We start from the raw sequence: 21703 nt of genomic DNA, 5'->3' as shown, positions 1-21703 counted from the left end.
CCATGGTGAGATGAGAGAATAGTGCTCTGTAAGATGCAAGAAGTCCAGCTCATCCAAGAGGGTTGTTTGGATTCAAAGTGTACAGTTTCCATAATGTATTTGTTCTGCTTGAGTCCAGATCAAATAAGACAAATCATAAGGGGAAAATGCAGGAGAGAGACCTGCCAGGTAGGTGTCACTCAGTGGATTCTCTGTTTTTCGTCCTGGATTTCAGCTCCAGTAAAGTAAACACAGGGTATCACAGAGGTTTGCAGTGGCCCTCAATAAAAATCACTGCAGATAAATCCATCCCCACAGCAAGTTAATTCTTAGAACTCAAATACAGAGACCCAGTGTTATTTCCTTCTCTAAAATGGCCATTTGCTAAACTATGATTGAGAGCCTCTCTTTCTTTCTTGAAGGCAGATCATAGAATTTTCTGCAGATGCTGACTTTGGTTTTGTTTTTTATTTCCAGCAGTCAGCTATCTATTTCAGTTGTTATCAGTCTTTAACTTTTGAACTTTCTTAGTTTTCTTTGACTAAATAAACAGGAATAGTATATTCTTTCCCCTGAAATATTTCCCCTCTTCCCTGTCATAAACATTCTAGGATGTTGCAGTCCTTCTTCAGTGATGCAGTTAGATAAGTTATAAGAATAATCCTTGAAAACTGGCCTCTGCAAACTATTTTCAGTGAACAGAAGTGGTTGTCTAAGCCTTTAAACCTTGAGGCAGGTTATGGTCTTGACTTTCGTGTCAGCAGAAATAATGCAGTATTAGATTGAGGCCTGCCAGGTGCTTTTGGCATAACTCTCAGAACTTGGTTTTTTGGGTTTTTTTAAAATTTTTCAGATTTGCCTAGATTGAGATTGCAATTGCGGGCTGTAGATTTGTCCTAATTTACAGGATTACATGGCTGTCTAGATCAGATACTTTGTTCCACTATAGGAAAACAGATATTGTTTGCACCATCTCTCTGGTTTTTCAGTGAGGTAAACAGCTTAGGATCCTCATGGTTCTCTGGCCTTGGCAGGATTTTCATGAGTGTGTAAATTTTGGGGGGTTTGGGAATTTGTTTTTGTTTTTTCTTCTTGCACTTCTGAGACATTCTTTGCAATATGGCAGGATGAAATGAAGAATGCTGAGGCAGTGAAGAGGGGGAAGGGCTAGAAGCACAAACAATGCCTAAGTGGAATTAGAATGCCTGGAAAACATGAATAGCTCTGTTACATCCGAGCTGTTACTTCAATTCTAAAATTGAAATATTCTGCCTTGGAATTACACTCTTTTCACATCACTATTCTGCACCTTTGGGCAATTACAGAGCTGTTGAGCACAGCCAGTTTGTACATTGTCCTCACTTAGCTGCTGCTTTGTTCCAGAATCAACAGTGAAATATGGTGTTTAAAAGTGTTGCTTTGACAGACCTGCACAATGCTCTATGATAGCAGCATCTGAGCACGCCATGGAAGCAAAAACCCCACGGGTCTTATTCTGTGTATCTTCAAATATGTCTGCTGCTTTGTCTTGGCAGTGTCTGAGTGTGACATTAAATTGCATTTGTACCCATCCTGCCTTGCAGTGCTCACTAATAGGGAACTTGGATGGCATTAGGAGCTGTGGGAGGAAGCAGAAATGTGGTTTTTCAGGTGGTTTCTCAGGCCCCATGCCAGCCTGTGTGCCACAGAGGGATGCAGTGTGAGCTGCTCCTGCAGAGCTGCTCCCTTGGGCAGAGTTGCCTCAGGTGGGAAGGGTTCATGCAGGTGCTGGTGCAGCATCATGTGTGATACCCACTCTCCTGCCTTTGTGCAGGTTTGAGAGCATCACGAGCATTCCTGAGGCAGCAAGTGTGGAAAGCAGGTGTGGTGAAGGGAATTTTTACACACTTTGAGAACGTGCATCTCACGTGTATGGCACTGGGTAGTTGCCGTGCCTTATCTCGCTGTGTTTTGCTGTGAATGAATTTTCTACAAATCAAATGAAAGTTTAGCTGTTCTACTTCTTTTTAACTCACAGGCAGTGCTGGAGTCCTCAGGGCTGGTTTCTGTCTCTATGAGCTGCAGCCTTTACAACTCCCTAGTTTAAGTGAAACCTTTTTGACCTATTTCTTAGGTCAGGGCTGAGATAAAATAAAAAATCCAAAAATGCTTTTTTCATTATGTGATCATTCTGCTGCCAAAGGGGAACAAGAACACCTTTGAAATCACCTATTTGGAAGAAATACTCGGGGGAACCAAATGCACAGAGGCAGTCAACCCAATTGCTTTAAAAAGATGATTATGCAGCACTGCTAAATTCTGACATTCTGTAATCCTAATCTTAGAACTTTTTGGTTTGAGACTTGCTTATGTGCAAGAAATATGGAATCAGGACTTGGTAAGTGAATGCATCACCTGGTGAACTTGAGAAAAAAATTGATGAGTTGTCCAAGCTCTTGCATGAGAATTAAACTTAAGAAATGAAACAATTCCCAAGCAAGTAATGTACCAAGAAAGATTTTATAAGAAAAGGCAATATATTAAAAGCTTTTGAAGCAACCCAGGAACCAGAATTTTCAGTAGCAGAGGAGGCTGAGCCGTCTCTCAGCAGGGTGCTGAAATCCATGTAGTTCACTAAATCTACTAATGCATTCTTTTCCCATTTCAGTAAGTCTGTGCAATTTTGAACACAACAGTGTTTAAACAAGAGAATTATTTGGCCCAGCTCTTCTAAATCCTACCTTGGGGAACATATTATTGTCATGGTAACATAGCCAAAGCTTTTACTGTTAGCTCAAGATAGGAATCTCTATTGTTTCAAAAGGTATATTTGGAGCACAACTTACTAAAATCATCAATATTTATACAGCAGATAATATCTTCAGACAGGCTGGACACCATCTGTCAGAGTCTGATTTAATTTTATGGTCGTAGCAAAGTGAGCTGACAGCGTGGAATTTTTCACAGAAGTCAGCTGGAAGTGTGTCATGGTTCTCAGGTAAACCTGAGAAATGTTGCAAATGATGGCTATGCATTCATGTTATGTAAATGGGGGAAGTACTCATTTGGGGGAGGGATTGGTTTCTGTTTGTTTGCATCCTGAAACAAGTTTAAATTCTGTTTAGTGCTCTATTGTACTGGAATAATTTATAATTGAATCCTTCATACATGCCTTATGTATCTCTGGAGGGAAAATTGAGCATGAAATCATTCGCTCTGGAAGAATTACTGAATACAGGAAGTGGCAATTTTTAAAATTAAATAAGACTTGAGCAGTTCATGGCATTACCTTCAGATGGCAATTTAAAATTAAGGTTGTTTTCTTTTTTGTAGTAAGCATTTGGTTTATGGCACCTTTAGCATTTTATGTAATGCTTTATATCATTAGGACAATGAAACAACCATGATAAATTCATTCAAAATTATATTAGTGCATTTAAGGGTATATTTATTTGCTAGAGTTTTACAGGACATGCAACCCTTGACAGCAAGACAAAGCAGCTTCAAAAATGGCAGTAGTATTTTTGTGTGCTGAAGTTGTTCTCTTGATGTGTGTGTCATCAAATAAGTAGCAACATTTTTTTTTACTAATGATGCAGTAATTGAAGGTACAGATTAAATAGTTTCTTGTACAGTAAAAACAGTTCTGTTTCTCCAACACTTGGACGCTTGAAGCTATTCATTAAGTTTGTTCCCTCCATTGAAGTAAGTAGTTAGCAGTCCAGTTTTGTACATCTGATTTACTGCCTAGTGAGATATATATGCATCTTGCTGTTTCATGTTTATGGACTTTGTCTCAGGACGTCCTTTTTCTAATGATGATGAGTGTAAAGGCTTGAACCCTTCAAATTTGTGTATTCATGTGCATGCATTTGTGTGCACATTTCTACTGTGTTAGTGCCTGTCCAGTTTCTGCTTAATGCATATCTGCTAAGATTTGTTTCATCCTATCTTGCATCTTGATTTAGAAATGTGTGGATAATGAAAAGCACTCTTGACTTGAAGAACCATTTTTTCTGAATCTGCTCTTGTCCTCTACTACATATAAAGCAGGATTTCAATATCTAAGGTAATGCCCTTTGGTCTGATAGCTGCTGGATTTTGTTCCTGTTTGTGCAATGTACAAGCAAGTGATCAGTGCGACTCCTTACTGTTAACCAGTCTGTCTTTTAAGAATTCTTCTGGTGCATAGGTTGTGCTGATTCACTGTCTCTTTCACTTATAAACCTCCCTTGTGAAAAAATGAATCGAGTGGACTTGTCCAACAGCCATGCCCTACCCTGTGATATCACTGCCTATTCTCAATTACCCAGCTTTGTCTCCAATTACACTTTGTAATTGCAGCATCTCTGTATTGGTGAGGCCTCATGAAGGTAAAAAGAAGGTTTAGATTGTGCTTTTCAACCTCAGAGTTATATAGAAAGCTGACCTGATGCTGGGCATAGTTAATTCTCCATCTCAGTTTAGTTCTGTTACATTTGTCAACCTGTACAACAAAGTTAAAGAAATCCTGAGGTTAAAATGTACACTTTTTCATGGTATGGCAGTGAAAAGGTAGTGAAAGGAAAGGGGGTGAAAGAAGAGTTATAGGAGTATGTGTAGTTTCCTTAGCTTTTTACAAAGCCTCTCTCAACCATTAGCATAATAACAATGTGGAAAATGTAATGGCTTTAAAGGCCTCTTGATGGAGATGAACACAAAATCCAAGATTATTGTTTCTTTTGTCTGAGATAAAGTCTGGGTCAACCTTCATCAGTATTTTTCCTTGAGAATGAGACTGAATAACAGCAATGAAGGCATTGAAAATTTTTTGATTTTGTTAAAAACCAGCTTAGAAGTTCAGTACAGTGCAGGGTTGTATGGCAGAGAAATGAGAGCTGCAAAAAAAGGAGTTTGTTATATTGCATCCTCAAGCTTGAAAAATAACTTTGGAACAAAGACACTCTTGGATTTCCTGTACAGCGGGTTCATACCTGGGGAGAACAGCAGGGGCTGGTTCCATGGAGAGCCTGGCACACACCTTCACTGTTCTACTGGAGAGTGCAACATTACATCAGAGTGGAATTGTACAAAACTGTGGCTGAAAGTGAGGTTGAGAAATCCCTTAGTTCTGGCTTTAGCACTGACTTGGATGGAAGAATTTGTTCAGAGGTTGGTCTGTTGCTTTATGCCTTAAAACATGAAGATGCTTGCTCACTAGGATTTTATTTTAGTGGCCTTAATTTGATGTGATTCAGAAGAATATGACCCCTGTAAGGCAGGCTGAGCTGAAGGGGGTGTGTAGCAGCTCTTAAACCATCACAGTTTGCAACCCAGTGCATTAAGTCATCTCTAATTTCAGATTGCTTTAATGTGCTGGATTGCAAACTGTGGCAATTCAGGAGTTGCTACATTCAGCCATCCATACAGCAGGTTCTGAGAGAAGTGTGCTCCCAGTCTCATGAAAATGAATGACAGAGGTACAGTCTACAGCTTTTTCATCTTCTGGGCTACAAATTGTATGCAGAATTTGCATTTGAAATGAAATTATTCTTGTACTAAGGAGGACCAACACTGAGTGCTTTAAAAGCACAAAGAGGAAGTCCAGGAGCTTAGCTGAAATTAATTTAGTTGACTCATTGTGACCTTTGTAGTTGATTTTGTGCTGTAAACATCTGCTTCCATTTAGTCCACCTTAAATTTAGACCATACCCACTTCTGGCCTTACCTGTCACAGAGAGCATATCTACCAGTTAAGACTGGGACAACTATTCTGGGAAACTGGTGCCAAAAATGATTTGTTTAAATAGTTTGATGCAAATCTGATGTGCTGTGTCAGGCCATTACAGTGTTTAGCTGAGGCCTGATTCCAGTATGGAATACATTTTATGGCATGTTGGTGTATCTCGGCCCAGCCAGTCAAACATCTCTGTAATCACTGGAGATGAGTGTGGAGAGAAATGCTGTTGAGCTCGAGGAAGCAGCATCCCTTGACTGGGGAAAGAAGCATTTGAAAAGTCGCTGTTTTCCATTAGATCCATTGTTTCAAGGGCAAGTATCCTAATTACACTCCAAAGCTTCTGTCACTTCTGTAGAGGCTTAGGCTCTTTGTTTCCTCTGTTTCTCCAACCCCACTCTTGTAATGATGTCAAAAGCAGCCACTCTTTATCCCTTCTGCACCAGTGAGTGGTCAGTTAATGGTATTTTCAAAGGTATTTTCCTGACTCATGCAATAGTGTGGGATTGTTATTTTCCTAGAAAACTTAAATTTATTGTACCCTTACTGTTTTTTGTAATTCAGAAAAATATGTGTATGGATATATTTTTAAGGAAAAAAAAATCCTTCTTCAAAGAGGTAATTTCATTCTGGTATTTTTGCCTAACAATAGTGAATTGTTGAAGAAACCTGTAAGCACAAGAGAAATAATTTTTCAGGGTATTCTCTTGTAGGATCTGGAAGGGATGAAACCCTTCTCAGAGTGGAGGAAGGTTCCTTTGCTTGGAGCCCTTCTGTGCTGGAAGCAGTAGCCACTTTCTGTGCAAACATGATAGTAATGTCCTAGACACTAGGAGAGTAGATGTGATATGGTGTGAAAGATTAAAAGGGAATGAAGGGGTTTGTGTTTTTAATGGCAACATAAATACAGCCTGTTTAAATTTTTGTTTGTTTTGTCAGTGTTGTGATGAGAATCCTGTTTTTTTTTTTTTTTGTTTCAATATCTTGTAGTTACTGCTAATTGTGGCTCTTGCTAGCATCTTGCAGCATCTCTGTTGTTCTCCTCCCCCATCACTCAAAAAAAGAAATTTAGCAAACTGTCAATGTCTGAAGCTTACCCAGTCAAATGTGCTATGATGTTGAGACCAGTAGCTTGGCACCTTAAAAGTATCTGGCTTATTGCTTATTTCTACTCTGCAGGTGTTTGCAAACTGCAGTGGAAGTTGTGCCCGGCTGCCCTTCGTGCCTCTTCAGGGCACTGGTGACAATGGCAGGACATCTTCTCTTAGCATAATGTAGAGTGTGGGGAGGACTTTCTGTGGTGATTGTTAGCTTTTGATAGAGGTGTTAAGTAAATGGGTGGGGGGAAAAAAAAGACAACAGTGTGAAAGTTGGAACAATAGAATTTTTTCTCGCCGCAGCTAAATGCGTTCAGACCGTCATGCATGTATTTGTGTATGCAGGAACGATACGTGACTCAAGATAAAACCCTTCACTTCCAAAAAATAAGAACATGAAGGAGAAGTAAGCTGATGGAGAAGGGAGAAAAGTATATGTAGACACGAATGGGCAACCAATAGCTATGGGGCCAGACCCAGCCATTGACTTCACTTTGTCTGTAGTTAGGTTAAATGGTTTACATGTTTATGTGTCACGTCATATGTCAATATATGGGCTGCTAAAGGCACTTGGGTGGCCCTCAGGAAAGCAAGAGTTACCCAGCCTGAGTTAGATAACCTCTGTGTTGGAGTTCCAGGTCACACAGGACTGTGTTTGGCTCTAGGTGTGGTAAAACCTGTGGAATATTCAGACTCGCTGGCAGTGAGCTCCTTGGTGTTCTTGTAGACCAATGAAATTGATATAATGAAGGAAATGGTTTGTTTTTTTGAAAGGGTATTTTGGCAAGATAGAATGTCACCATAATAGGAGGAAAGGCAAAAAGGGTTGGAATTATTCAGCCTGGAGAAGAGAAATCTTTGGGGTGACCTAACTGTGACCTTCCATCACCTGAAGGGAACCTACAGGAAAGATGGGGAGGAATTTTTTTCAAGGGTCTGGAGTGACAGGACAAGGGGGAATGGCTTCAAACTGAAAGAGAGCAGGTTTAGGTTAGATATTAAGAAATTCTTCACTGTGAGGGTGGTGAGGCACTGGAGAGGTTGCCCAGAGAAGCTGTGGATGCCCCATCCCTGGCTATGTGCAAGGCCAGGTTGGATAGGGCTCTGAGCAACCTGGTCTAATGAATGACATGCCTGCCTGGGTATATTGGAACTAGATGATCTTTAAGGTTGCTCCCAACCCAAACCATTCTGTGATAAGATTTCTGACTAGCTCTTATCCAAGCCTAAATCTCATGGAAGTGGAGTAGCCTTCCAGTGTGCTTTCTTTGCTGTTTAGTGTCAGAAGAGAGGAGACATCCTGCAGTTTGGTATGTGCAGAAGAAATGTTATCTGCTTAATTTGTCAGCTTGAGGACATCAGAAGTCATCACCAACTCTGCTTGGTTCTGTGAGCAAAAAATGCACTAGTTCCTCTGGGCAGTGGTACTTTTTGGAAGTGGGGTACAACATACTGCTAGTGGGGAGATCTTTAGCAGGTCCTTGGGCTTCTGAGGACCTCCAAGAGTTGCATTGCTTGTACATTCAAGCAGTAGCTGTGTTCAATAGCCGTGGATGTGTTGTAATTTTATTATTTTTTTAAATCCCTCTCCCAAGCATGCAGCTTGATTGAATTTTAAAGATGTGTATGTTTTCTTAGGGTGATGGGCATTTATGCCTTTGTATAGCAGCTAATGTAAACAAAAGAGCAGATCCACACTGCTGCTACCACCTTCTCTCTGTACTGCAGATGTCTGAGGAGCTGCTGCTGCTGCTGGTCAGTGCTACAGGAGGCTGCTCAGCTTCCCTTTGCAGGCTGCTCTATCCCCTGATTCTCCAGGAGATACCGTAGCTGTGGCTGCAGATTAGATTTTTCTCTCCCTCCCCCTGCGAGACCTCTGTGTGCTTTGACGTCATGTGTGCTCCTTTCAGTTGCCATAGCAGCCCCATTCCCCAAGCTCTCTGCCTGTCTCCTCTGGTAGGTTCCACAATGGTACAGCCAGCATCACGCTGCACAATGGTTTCCAGGCAGTGAAAGAGCGTGATTCAGCAAGCCACTCTTCCCCCCCCTCCCCTTTTATTTCATTATTATCAGACATTTTGCCTCCCCTTTTTCTGTTCTCTTCTACCCTCTCCCCCAGGCTTTTATTCAGTTCTTGAAAGGAAAACGGTGATTTACCTTGAAAGCAACTGCCCATCATTTTTCTTTTTTTTTTTTTTTCTTATCTTTTTTTTTTTTTCCTATTATTATAAATAGCCCTTTTTTTTTTTTTTTTTTTTTTTTTCCTCAGCACTGTTTGGAATGTGATTTAAAAATACCACCTAAAGTCGCAGTTTGGGGAAAAGGTTTCTGGACGAGGAGAATAGCTCGCAAGCAAGGAATGGTAGGTGGTTGATGCTAATATTCTTTGACTAACTGCTTTCGCAGGGTGGGGTGACGACTATTGATTGCTCTTTGAGGAAAAAAAAAATAAAGCAGGGGAGAGGGAGAGAGAGAGAGACAGATTAATGAAGTAAACTGCTAAGAGAAGCAAGAAGGCTGCACCTGTCCATTTTGTGGCCAGAGAAGCAACATTTTCCTGTGTTCGGGTGTGTATGAGCTTTAATGTTTGGGTGCTGTAGGTGACCGGTGGCCGTGAGAGCAGGGCAGGGGCACACCGTGGACGGGAGTGTGGCAGTGCTTTACCAGCTGGCTCATGTAAACAGTGGGGTTTTACTCAGCCTCATCACCTCTAACGCTGCCTGGGGGCTTTGGGGGAAAGGAGGTGTCTTGGCTTGCAGCTCAGTAGAAAAATGAGGGTATTATGGGGGTTATATGGTCCATACACAGCCGTATAAAATTTGAGTGTGGCAAAATAAAGAAAGGACAAGGAACTGGAACATTCAGGGGGCAGAAGTCTTGGCCTTTTGCAGAGTGGTTGAATGCCAAAAAAAAAGTGTGTGTGTGGAAGCGTTTGACAAACCTTGTCGGATGTGGGGGTGGGGGTTGTTTTTAAGAAAGTGGCCTTTAATCATCACTCTTACACATTACTTGGATGCAAGTGAACAACTCAGCCCACTGGGTTTTACAGAACCAGAAGAGCTTTCAGGAGAAGTGTTTACAGCAAGCTACAGGCCAGTTATTTTGCAAAAGAGAATTAACTATCTGTAGATGCTGCAGTGAAATCAATGTTGCTTTGCAGGGAAATCCTCTGGCCGAAAAAGCTACTGCTAATAGGAAGAGATGTTGTGTTTGTTTTTTACAGCAGAGGGACATTATTAGAAATGATAGAAATTTGCCTTGGATAATTAAGTGTTACAGCATTGTTTAATAAGCAGGCAGTGCTCCCACTGAACCACGATGGGCATATTTCACACCATCCGTGTGCTGGGGGATTGTAAGCTTGTTTACATGGGCTCTTTTTGCTGCATAGCTTCCTTATATCCTCAGTGCAATCTTCCCCTCCTCTGATATGTTCACTGTAAGTTTTGCCAGAGACTTCTATAGGGATAAACCAATACTATGTGAAAATACAAGTTTTGAGAGAAATTATGCCGTGGAGTAGAAATGCATTAGGAGGAAAACACAAATGAGTATATTGTAAGTGATCAGAGGAGTCTGAAATGAGCTTGGTGAAGGACACAGAGGTTGTCCTGCAAGCCCAGCTTCAGAAAAAGAGAAGGGGTAAGATAGAGCAGGCTGGTGTAGGTACTGCACAGGGCTATTTGTCTTTGCTCACGTGTAACCTATCTTCGGTCCTCATGCCTTGGGGAAAATGGGGTGCACCAACCCTCTGCTATTTTAACCTTCTTTCAGTAATTTGCTGTGTAATCACTGGTCAGGAACAGGAGCAGTATTTTCTTCTGTGGTCCTCTGGCTGTGTGCTCTCTTCCTGATAGGAATGGTGGCATAGAAATACCTTTTCAGTTGGCTCAGCTAATGACTTTGTCTTACAGGGATGCAGATGTGAATGACAAAGGTGATTTGACCTGTCATTAAACAATATTCTTTTTCCCTGACTCTTGATAAACTGCACTCTTGCTCACAGCTCTCTCCTGCTGTTTCAGAGTATGTATAATTTGTCAGGGTCCTGCTGTAATTATGGTTTTGTTGAGGAGTATTGGGATTACAAGGGTGTTCCTAAATAGGATAAGGACAGAAATCACTTACCATGAAAAATAAGTTATCTTCAGCTGCCTCTCTGTCTGCTTGGAAAATGTCCTTCTCATTGTTAAAAAGCCCCTTCAGTGCACACACGCATTTCTATAAGCAGACCACAGGGATGAGTGTTTTCTTGTAGGTTTGGATTTTTTTTTCCCTACTGTCAGTGGCTGGCATGTTTGCAGCTGTTTTTTAGCGATTTAACAGTACTGGATCAATATACCTTCAAACGGTGTTACAGTACCAGATCTGGCTTGTGAAAGCAAAGAGAGAGTTATCAAAATTTCGCTGTCGTGGTATTAGAGAAGGTCATAAAGTTTGCTTATAGTTTTCAGTTCATTGCAAAACTCATCCAATTTAAGGAAGGGATAAAGCAGGCCCAAAGGAGGATGGTTTTAGCACTGCTTTTGCAGATAACATCATAATTTTCCTAAGCCTTGGAAGAGAGAAAAGCTGCATTTAAGGAAAGGTCTCCAGCTTTAAAATTGGCAATCTCTTAAACTGTTGTTCAGCACATACTACCCAGTTCCTGGGACAATTCCAAACTGCAGAAAATATCACCACCTTGTTGATAAATTTTCAAAACGAAGTAAATTTTTGTTTGTTTTATGGCAAGCATTCTATACCCATAGCCCCTCCTTTTCCACTGACTACATTTTGACCTTATAATAGCACTACTAGAAATGATGTCCTGAAAGCCTAGTGATTGCAGAATCACCACAGTTTCTGCTCTGTTACGTCATCAGGAGTAAAGGAGAGAGTCTTCACTGGACTACAATACTGAATAGATATATATAAATTCTGGCTTTCAATGCTCTTATTCTGCTACCCTTGTCCATGATTCTTGCACACTTACTGTTTTGAAGGCTACTTGCAAAGAAAATGAACCTTCATAAAAGGGCCACCAGTGATTAAAGTAGAGATCAAAAGTTGTACAGGGGATGGGATGGAATTTCCTGGTCCTCTGTCCACTGTTTATGAAAGCTGCACATCTGTCCTTGAGCTGCTCTACTGTGTTTTAGCCTGATTGCTGTAGCTTTGTTAGCCAGCTCTAGGATCAGTCTTGGCTAGTTGTTAGAAGAGAAGGACAGGAAGTTCAAGTCCCAATAATACTTTCCAGTCTTACTTGTTTTCTATACAGTGAGATTTTTGGTAGGAGTTTAGGTGTATGAATCCCTAGTGGTGGTGGTATGTTCTCAGTTTCATTTCCACAGAAGATGTGAATTCATGAGCTTTTGTGTACGCTAGGATCTTCCTGACTATGCCTGGAGCATGGCACAGTGTCTTGTTACAGCAAGAAAAAGGAAATGCAGCTGTTGTATTTTTAGGCAGGTTCTGGGTTTTTCTCCTGTCTAAGAACAAAATGATGTTGATGACCCCGTGAGTGCAGCCCCTTGCTCGCATCACAGCAGTGACATGGGAAGTTTGGGGTGTGTTAGGACCTGATCTAACACAAATCTTGGGGTGTGTTAGAATCTCTCATGACTTCTGTGAGCTTTTTACATTGTAATAATCAGTAAAAGTTGGAGGTCCAGAAGACCCTTCCAGTCAAGTCAATAGCTGCTTCACCAGGATTCTACACTAAGAGGTCAATAACCCTGCAAATTAGGAACTGTAACTTGAGGGTGGGATTTCAGGAGCCTGAGCCGGGCCCTTATTTGTTAAGTAGTTGTTTTCTCGTGAGGATTTTTTCATTTTCTGTGCTTAGTACAAAATTTTGGTTCTGACATACTTGAAAGCATGTTAGGATACAGGGGTAAAAAAATGTTGTTCAAACCTTACACTTAATAGTAATTGCTTAATTTTGTCCAGTGCTTAGACACCAGAACACCATGTTTGACTGTTCCTTCTCTTATTCACTATCTTAATACCACAGCATTTGCTTTTTCCTCCAATTCTTGAGGTTGTCTGTAAGTTTCTTGACTGCATGGGCTTTGTCAGTTGAACTTCTTCTGTCACATGCTTTGCTGTTTGTTTTTGAGAGGGTGCTAATTTGATAAACAGCAGTAATTCACAGGCCTTTCCTGATGCCTATATGTATCCATATCACAGTTTTTAAAGATGTTAATCATGTCACGAGTCAAATTTAATTTCCATCCCCAGGTATTGGTGACAGGTGACTATGTACATATCTCAACTGGTTATAGGTAAAGTTTCTGTTCTTCCTTGTTCCAAAGAAAAATTTCAAGATCTGGCCTGAGAAAGATAAATAGTATAGAAACAAAAATAATTATTTTAGAACAGTTATGATTTTTTTTTTTAGTGCCATCTGTTTCAATTTGAACGTTCTTGACCATGTGCTCTTGAACACTAAGGCCTTGATTTTTTTTTTTTTTTCCTTTTTATTTTTGCTGGTGGGGGAATAACTGTGACACATTCCTCCCATTTAAACAGCACTTCATTCTGCATTATTTTCTGTCTCTAGCCTTTCTTCTTTTCATGGAAGAAAGGAAATTTATGGTACAGATACTGCCTGAACTGGATGCATTATGGTATTATCAGAGGAAAATCTAAAGTCTTTTTTATATAATGTGCAGCTATTGATATTCCAGGTTAGTTTAGTTTTCTGAAATTTTCTGTGTCAATCGGACTTGAAAAATAAACCCCAAATATTTCTTTCTCTTTTTTTGTGCTCAGGGCTAGTATTAGGAACCTGTACCAACAGCAGGCCAGACTCAAATATCAGCTATGGCAACCCATGCATGAAGTTGATGCCTTTGAACTATTTCCTATAGATGAGACATAGCACATGCTGTGGTGAGTCAACAATATATTATTTTATTAAATCATACTTCTTGGCAAAAAAAATGCCAAATGCCAAAAGATGCTTAATGCCCAACTGTATGCTGATTTTTTTTTTTTTTTACTTTTGTTTTGTTTTTTGTTTTTCTTGTTTTGGAGGGGGGAGGCAGGGAACATTAATGTTACAACTTGTAGTAATTTTTAGTACACATTAACATAATGCTGTCATTTTATAATTAGTTTTCCAAGAGTATAATTCCTGCATTGCACAGTTATCAGATGGAGCATATTTGGAATGTTGTTTCAGAGGAAGTGTTAATATAGCAAAACAATTTTAAAAAAGATCCTACACATGCAGGGTTCTAAGCATGATTTAAAATGGCAAAATCTGTTTCACTACTGGAAAATCCACAATTTTGGACCAATTTTTGTAACTAATGTTTTCCATCTCTTTGATTTGGTATGGGAGAAAGGTTGCCTTGTTTCTCTTTGAGATGACTGAAGAAGATTGTGGGGGGTCCTCATAGATTTTTTTGACATGTGTCTCTTTATCCTTGGACAGGAGAATAGTGATGAAAAGCAAATAGTCTTTTAAAAAATACTTTGTAGTTTTAGCTATCTTAAGTCTGGTAATAATTTCAATGCATATTTCTTACATCAGAAATAATTTTGATTCCGATAATTTCTTTAGGATGGTTTTGGTGTACCTTTGGGAAATGGGGAATTGTTTTCAGATTTCTCATGTAATCTCAATAGAACTGGTGCCAAAACTTGTAACTGTTACACCAATAAGGTGTAGCTCCAAGTCACTGAAATGTTTCTGTAAGGAGATAGTACTCTTACTTGTAGATGGGGGATGGAAACACGTAGTAGGCACTCACCAGTGAGCAGAAGTGGTGTGTAGGTAATGTTCAGGATGATTAGATGAATGCTCTGGGGACACTTTCATCCTTGGTGAAGATGCTGAAAAAATTAAACAGGTGTCAGTTAAATCTTTTTGCAAAGCAGTTTGACTGCTTTGAAGTGAGATGAGTAGCAGAAAGCGGGGCCTACTTGTCCACTGAGAGAATTCGTGTTCTTTTGGAATCTAAAGGGTTTCCCGAGGGGAGAAGACGTACACTGGACATGGACAGTGATTTGTGGCATGAGGAGTCACAGTCTGGATGCTCACATCCTTGACTTGTGGACATCCAGTGGAACCAAAGCATTTATGTAGAACTTAATAACCTTTCTTTATTACTATGATATTTTTAACTTCTTATGGCTTTTAAGGCCTATTGTCCTAATGTAATTCTAGTTAGCAAGACAGCCTTCATCTTGGCTTAGTGTGTAGGCTTTAGAAACTGTGACACTGAGCCTTTTGTGTATGAACAGGTCTGGGTGACTTTTGAATTTATAATGAAGCCTGAAACCATATGAAATTTTTTTTTAAATTAATATTATTTTACTTTCGTTTCTGTGCTGAGGAGCACACAGATAACCTGCTAGTTGTAGGTAATGGAAGAGGCTGGCAACAGCAAAGTATATATGATTTATGGTAGTTGATGGAGTGGTGCAAATAAAGGATTTTGTTAACATGTCCATGATGAACAGTTGCTAAACAGACATTGCATGAGATTTTTATGGTGTTTAGTACATGTTAATGTAATTAGCTGATAGTCATGGCAGCCCAGTTCCTCTCACCATTGACATTATTAAAATTGCTGTATAAGTAGAAAAATCGTTCTTGAGAAGCCAGCTGATGATAATCCCCACTCTTGGTGATTTTGCATGTAGTAGTATATGTAGTGCTAATTTGGGAACACAGTAGTACTGCTGAGTACAAGCACTGGGACTTGATCATTTGTCCCTCAGGTCACCAAGATGTCTTTGTTATCATGTTGCAGCTATTGCTATTGCTGTGTGGTGTTCAAGCATGCACCAATGGCTCTGTTCAGGGTACTTCCAGAGTTCAGGGCACATCTAAGTCACCTCCTCCAGCTTTGTTCTTCCCAATTTAGATTTTAGGGCAGGAAATCAGTGCAAACACCAGGCTTTCAGAAACACCATATGAAATGTGTCAAAAGAACTCAGATATGTCATAGGGAGAGAGTTGCTTGAGAAGTTTTCTCCCAGCTGACACAACATTAATAAGCAAAATTAATTAATTATGTTTAACAGAAATTAAGGACTTTAAGGTCTTGGTCTGAGGTAACAGCTCCACAAAAAATATCTGTAGGTGTGTTCAGGCATATGATACAACCCTTTAGCATGTATTTAAAGCTTTCTATGTGTAGGAACTAGGCATGCAGTCCTGTAAACGTGTGTAGCAAATGCAGTTTGAAATTTGGGGCTTGAGCTCTCTCCAGTTAATAGTGCTTGTTAAGGCAGACACTTCGATCATATAGCTTTATTTTGCATTCAGCAATTTCTGAGGATGAAAACACAAGATTTGTAACTGTAGAACTTGTATGTGAAGTCAGAAACCACATCTAAAAATTAGCATCTAATTAGCGAAGTTGCTGGATTAGCTGTCCAAAAACTTTAAAAAATGGTCAGGAAAAATAGCATTTGGAGAAGGAAGGTACCTGTCAATATTCATCACAGAAAAGAACAAGTAAGGAAAAAACCTGGGATATTTTGCTTAACAAAAAAGTAAGTTTAGTGCTGTGGGCGATGGGCATTTTGAAAAGCTGAGCTAATAATTTTATTAGAAGTCATGTGAGAGGGAGGCTTTGATACATCTATGCAGAGAAGCAAAGTATCTGGGATAAAGGAATTTTGGGATTTTTTAAGTGATTGAAAAAACCATATGAGGATCTTTTTATTTTGTAGTGTCTTGGCTCGGTATCTTGCTACTACAGTCACTTTTTTTTTTTTTGGAACATTGTGTTGGTTTCTGTGATGTTCATCATGTGTAAGTGCTAAGTGCACAAAGAGAAATCAGAGGAACTCAGAGCACAATTTTCTCTGTGAAACTCATGTTCTGCTCCTCTGCCTAATAGAAAAACCCTGTTCGTATTAAATTTGCTGCATATGATAAATGTAAAAATTTATTACCTATTACTGATGATGGTGATGTAATGTGCAACATATTTCCCCTTGGAGGACGGTTGCCTGAGTCTATTTCCAAAAGCTATTTGTCATGTGATCAGCTACATGCAAACAAAGGTTTTCCAGAAGTGACCTCTAATACTCAACAGTTCAGCTGCTCACCTTCTCTATTTTTCAAGGGGGCTGGACTTTTTCCAGAAAGTGCTGAGATCTTCGCTTTGATTTACAGACTTTGTAATGGAACCACTTCATGGCCTTTTATTTCAATAAACTTCACTGGAAATGCCCATAAAGGGAATTTTCTTGCCTTTGCTTCTTTTTTTGTTGTTGTTGATTATCTTTTTTTCCTTTATATGGATTTTCTTTTTTGTCTGCTCAGGATATTGTTTTGTAGAGTGTTTTCACATCCCTTTAAACTCAGATAACATTAATGCTATTACTTCTTATTCTGATTCATATCCCTTCTCCCTCCATCCTTGGTTTATCTTTAGTTATTCCTAAGACAAGCCCCTAAGATTGATATTTTAATTAAATTGTATTGAAGTTTAACATTGTCAATTCTTGCAGTATTTGGGCTTTTTTAATGCTCTGGGCTAAGTATCGCATGCATGTGAGAAACTAAGAGCTTTCTTTTAATAAAATGCAGGCTTTTTGTTTATATTACTGAAAAAAATGAAGCTTGAGTATGTGAAAGAGTGAGGGTTCAAAAATGCACAGCCCTCCCACCAAGATTATTCCTGAAGGGTATACTGGATTTTTGACATCATGTAACACGGGTCTTAGGCTTTTGGGACAGATAGTCTTAGAAAAATACTTTTATTTATTTGGAAAGTAAAGATTTGGTGTCTTTCTAATGCCTGTAAGGACACAGACATACCTTGTGCTGTATCTATGTCTGTTTTCCCCCAGTAGCTTGAACAGGCCCAGCAAAAGCCAAGCTATTTGCATTTAAAAAATGAAAATGAAATTTATCTAAAGAATTCAAGTGCCTGGTGTCTGCAGTTGTTTAGTTTTGCTTTGGAATACTGCTGGACCAAATGCTTTTATTCTGCCGCATGGCAGTCTGCGCTTGCTGGAAAGGAGTGAGCTTAATTTGTGAGCTTAATGCTTTCCTGTGTCAGGTGTGACCTGTGAATATATCCCATGAAATATTTGTGTCTTCTGTATTTTTTGAGTTCCTGGTGGAAAAAATAGCTCTGAACCACCTGCCAGGGCAGTTCAGTATTTGGCAGGCTCCTCTTCCAACCTTACGGAAAATATCCAGGACTATTGCTGTGGAATATGGGAGTAGAATGTCAGACAAATATCTTCTGAGCCTTTGAGTAGTTTTCCAGTGTGATTCTTATGAGCTGTATTAAAATAATTTGAATAGCCTGCAGAAAAATAAATGGAAATGCCAAATCAATAACAAAAAGCACCTGGAATGGTGCCAGCAGAAAGGTGGAAAAGAGACCAAGACAGCAGTAAATTCAGCTCTGCTAATGGGCATGGCATGCAAACCCATATTATATAAAGTGGTGGGAAGTATTTTGTGACCACAGGGCGAAAGGTTTTGCCTGCTTCCTCTTCAAGGCTTGTCAGAGTGGTGTGTCTCTGTGCCTATTTCTTTGTGGCCTGTCCTTATCAAAAGTGCCTTTCTTTCACACAATTTGTCAACAGCAGCAGAAACCTGGGTATACCATGTAGTACTTCCAGCTTTTCCTCTGCTCACCTTTCCTCTGCTGTGGTGTGTATTGGAAAGAACGGGGAGCACTGTGGGTGAGGAGTGTTGCTCTTGTAGAGAGGAGCACCCCCAGTGCTGGCAGCATCAGCTGCTGCATTCCTGCTCCCCACATGAGGATTTAGGTGGAGTTGGCTCAAGGCTGCAGTGTGCCAGCTGCTGTACAGGCATTAGGTTAGCAGCTTTAAGCTCTTGGGCAGTCATTTCCCAGCTATAAAAGGGAGTGAAAGAAGCTGAAGATGTGTACAAGGTTATCAGAGCAACGCAGTGAGTGTGACATTAATGTTGCGTTCCTTCTCTCCCCACTATTGTGTGTTGGGATGGAGAGTGGCAGGCAAGTGAAAGCACAAAGGCAAAAATGCACAGTGGTGGACTGTCCAGAAGAGTGAGGTTATCCAGAGGTCATTCAAACTCATTGTACATCCACACCTTCATGTACAGCACTTGGTATCCTTCCTGCACTGGATGCAGACTGAAGGTTGGCAAGAAGAGAGGGAACACTGCAGGCCTGGTGCAGTATTTGTGCATTCTTAATATGTTCAAATTCCTGGCAGAATTAATAAGAGCAATTCGCCAGTGAGGAGTTTGAGGAGATGTAATTATTAAGTAGGCATTCTTGAGCTGTTGGATGTTGAATAGCTCTGGATTAGTTTTATAAAAATCAGAGTTGCTGAGGCTTACAGTTTTTAATCACTTTAAAGAAGAGTAAAAATATAAGAGCAGCCATTAATCTCACAGAAAAAATCCATCTAGAAAAGGCTTCTGTCCTCAGTGGCCATTAGCTAAATACTTGGAGAAGAAAAGTAAGGACAAGATAAGTAATCACCAATGTTTCTCTTGTTGTGTCCTCTCATACTCTGGAAGTCTGACTATTTTTGGGGGATAGAAATTGTTTCTTTGTCTTAAAAGTTATCTTTCCTAATTCACCATTTTTTGCCCAGCATGTGTTTTATAAGCTGTTTTCTAGATGTTCAGTATGATGATCAAGTTCTGGTTGCATTGAAAATGCTGGGATTTTATTTGTTTTAAAAAGTGATGTTGGGTGTAGATATTACTCCCACTCTGGGAAACAAAAAACATTTATTGTGTGAACCCACTCTAAAAATGCAGGGGCTTTAAAAATACTATAAATGTATAATAGCACTGTGATAAAATGTTCTGTTCCTAGCAGATATGGAGTCTTGGCTAAAGGTGTAATATTTATCCAGCTGGCTCTGGAGTAATTTATGGAGCATGTAGCCTTGTGTCAGCATGGTTACTATCCCGATCTGGTTTATCTAGACCAGTGCAGCAGGTAGAGTGATACAATGGTTTGGGTTGAAGGGACCTTGGAAGGCAGGGCCTTCTTTCACTGGGGGTACAGAGAGTTTCTGATGTGCTTCCTTACTGCCTTTGTTTAAAAGTCTAGTTCCAATTAGGTATCCAGTTAGTGTGGCTACTTTCCTTGGAGCAGGTGTCAGTGCTCTCCATTTTGGCCTGCCAACACTGCATGAAAGCAGAGATGAATGGGAGGATTTTCTTGATTTATAGGCTGTTGAAATAGAGCACACAAGAGAAGGCAGGGTGGAATTAATTACCCTCCTCTTCACGGAGTGGACAGGATGGTTTGTCTTGGTTGCACATCAGAACCAGGTGAAATAATGACCTAAAATGGTATCCAAATGTTCCTGTTCTGTATTCTCAAAGCAGTTTTTTCTCTGAACATAAGTTTTTTGTTGTTTTTATAGTTTTTAACTTCACTGCTTCATGCCTAGTTCAAGTACTCTATATGTGATTCCCCACCGAAAATGCAGAGATAGTGTTTAAAAATTGACTCCAACTCTTTAAACAGGAACTTGAAGGGCAAGTCAAAATTAAATTTACAACAAAATTAAAATTACATTTTAATGCTGGTTTTCTTGAAACAAAAACTTCTCTCTGAGAGATGTTCCTGAAAATTAAGCTATGCAGAGCTTAATTGTGAATCATAATACCACTTAAATTCCTGCACTAATTTTATGTTAGATTTTAGTCATCAGCATGTATATAAATGTTTTTGTGGCATTATGAATGCTTGATTTGCTGTTGTACTTAAAATTAATTTTTTTTATCTGCCAAGCTGTGTGAAAAGAGTATGATGGATGTCTTCCATGACACAACACTGTCAAAAAGTACCCACATGGTTGTACAAACAGTAGTGATCTATAAACCCTTTCATAAAGTGTTTTGAAGGTGATACATAGAGTCCTCAATCTACAAACCTATAGTGCAATTCTGTGCTTTTCTTTTGGGAATTTTGAAAAAATAAAGACAAGGATTTCTGCTTGGTTTTGGCTTTTTTGGGCAGATGTGGCAATTGTTAGTTGAGGTTATGTGTGTGGCTGTCAACAGAGCATGAAGCTCAAACTGTGACATGGGAAGTAGTATTGTCAGAACTGAAGTATTCAAAAGCCTTCAGTGAAATCTTCAGACTTTGAACTGGTTTATTTTGATTTTTGTGGGCTTGTAGGCTACCTTTGCATCTCATTGTTAAGGTTTTCTCTGAAAATCAAAAAGATGTAGAACCAATCACAACTTGGTGGGGTCAAGGGGACAGCGTGAAGGTAGATGCTTCTTTAACAGGATGAAGACAATTGGGGAAGTTTTTAAAATAACAAAAAATATTATGCATAAAATTACTCCCTGGAGACCCTAGAGCACACAAATCAAACAGTAGGCCATTATACCTTACAATGATTATTATTGGGTTTTAAGTAAAAGAGAGAGCCCCATTTACTACATTCTAAATCTTCTGTCAGGATTTGACTGCCAGCAACAAAATCCAACATAATGGCGATTACTAAAATGAATTTCACCTCTGACCCTCACACCTGGAAATATTGCAAAGAAACTTTGTTCAGTGAGCGAATTTTAATCATCTGCAAGCAGACATCAGTTTAATTAGCAAGCCTACTCCTCCCTGATGAGACCTCACCCGGAGTCCTCTGTACATGACAGACATGGACCTGTTGGAGCAGGCCCCGAGAAGGGCCAAAAAGATGGTCAGAGGGAGGCAGCCCTTCTCCTATGTGGAAAGGCTGAGTTACTGGTGCTTCAGCCTGGACAAAGAAGGCTCCAAGGGAAGAGCCCTTACTTAAAAGGAACTTCTAAGAAAGGTGGGGTTGCTTAATAGTAGGGGCTGTAGCAACAGGACAAGGGGTTTTAAGCTGAAGGAGGATCAGTTTAGAGCAGATATAAAGAAGTTTGTTTTGGTTTTTTTATGAGAGTAGTGAGATACTGAAACAGGTGGCCTAGAGGCGATAGATGCCCTATCCTGGAAACATTCAGGGTCAATGTGGA

The 21703-nt window shown here is 39.8% G+C and overlaps 1 protein-coding gene across 28 annotated transcripts in view; it reads left to right on the top strand.

The window, feature by feature from the left end:
* Positions 1–21703, top strand: part of MAPK10 (mitogen-activated protein kinase 10) — a 167795-nt gene that overhangs the window by 15936 nt on the left and 130156 nt on the right. For 7 of the 28 annotated variants that reach the window (XM_069012924.1, XM_069012917.1, XM_069012919.1 and 4 more), the window contains one exon: positions 13528–13647. The exons of 17 other annotated variants lie outside the window; for them this stretch is intronic. The gene's annotated coding sequence lies outside the window, so the exon portion shown is untranslated. Of the gene's footprint in view, positions 1–9040; positions 9134–12993; positions 13038–13527; positions 13648–21703 lie in introns of all 28 variants that reach the window. 4 more of the 28 variants (XM_069012920.1, XM_069012922.1, XM_069012921.1 and 1 more) reach the window with 3 other exon arrangements.

This window comes from Aphelocoma coerulescens, chromosome 4 (assembly GCF_041296385.1).
Source record: "Aphelocoma coerulescens isolate FSJ_1873_10779 chromosome 4, UR_Acoe_1.0, whole genome shotgun sequence".
Lineage (NCBI taxonomy): Eukaryota > Metazoa > Chordata > Aves > Passeriformes > Corvidae > Aphelocoma > Aphelocoma coerulescens.
The sequence above is the reverse complement of the archived record's forward strand: the minus strand, read 5'-3'. Positions and strand labels throughout refer to the sequence as shown.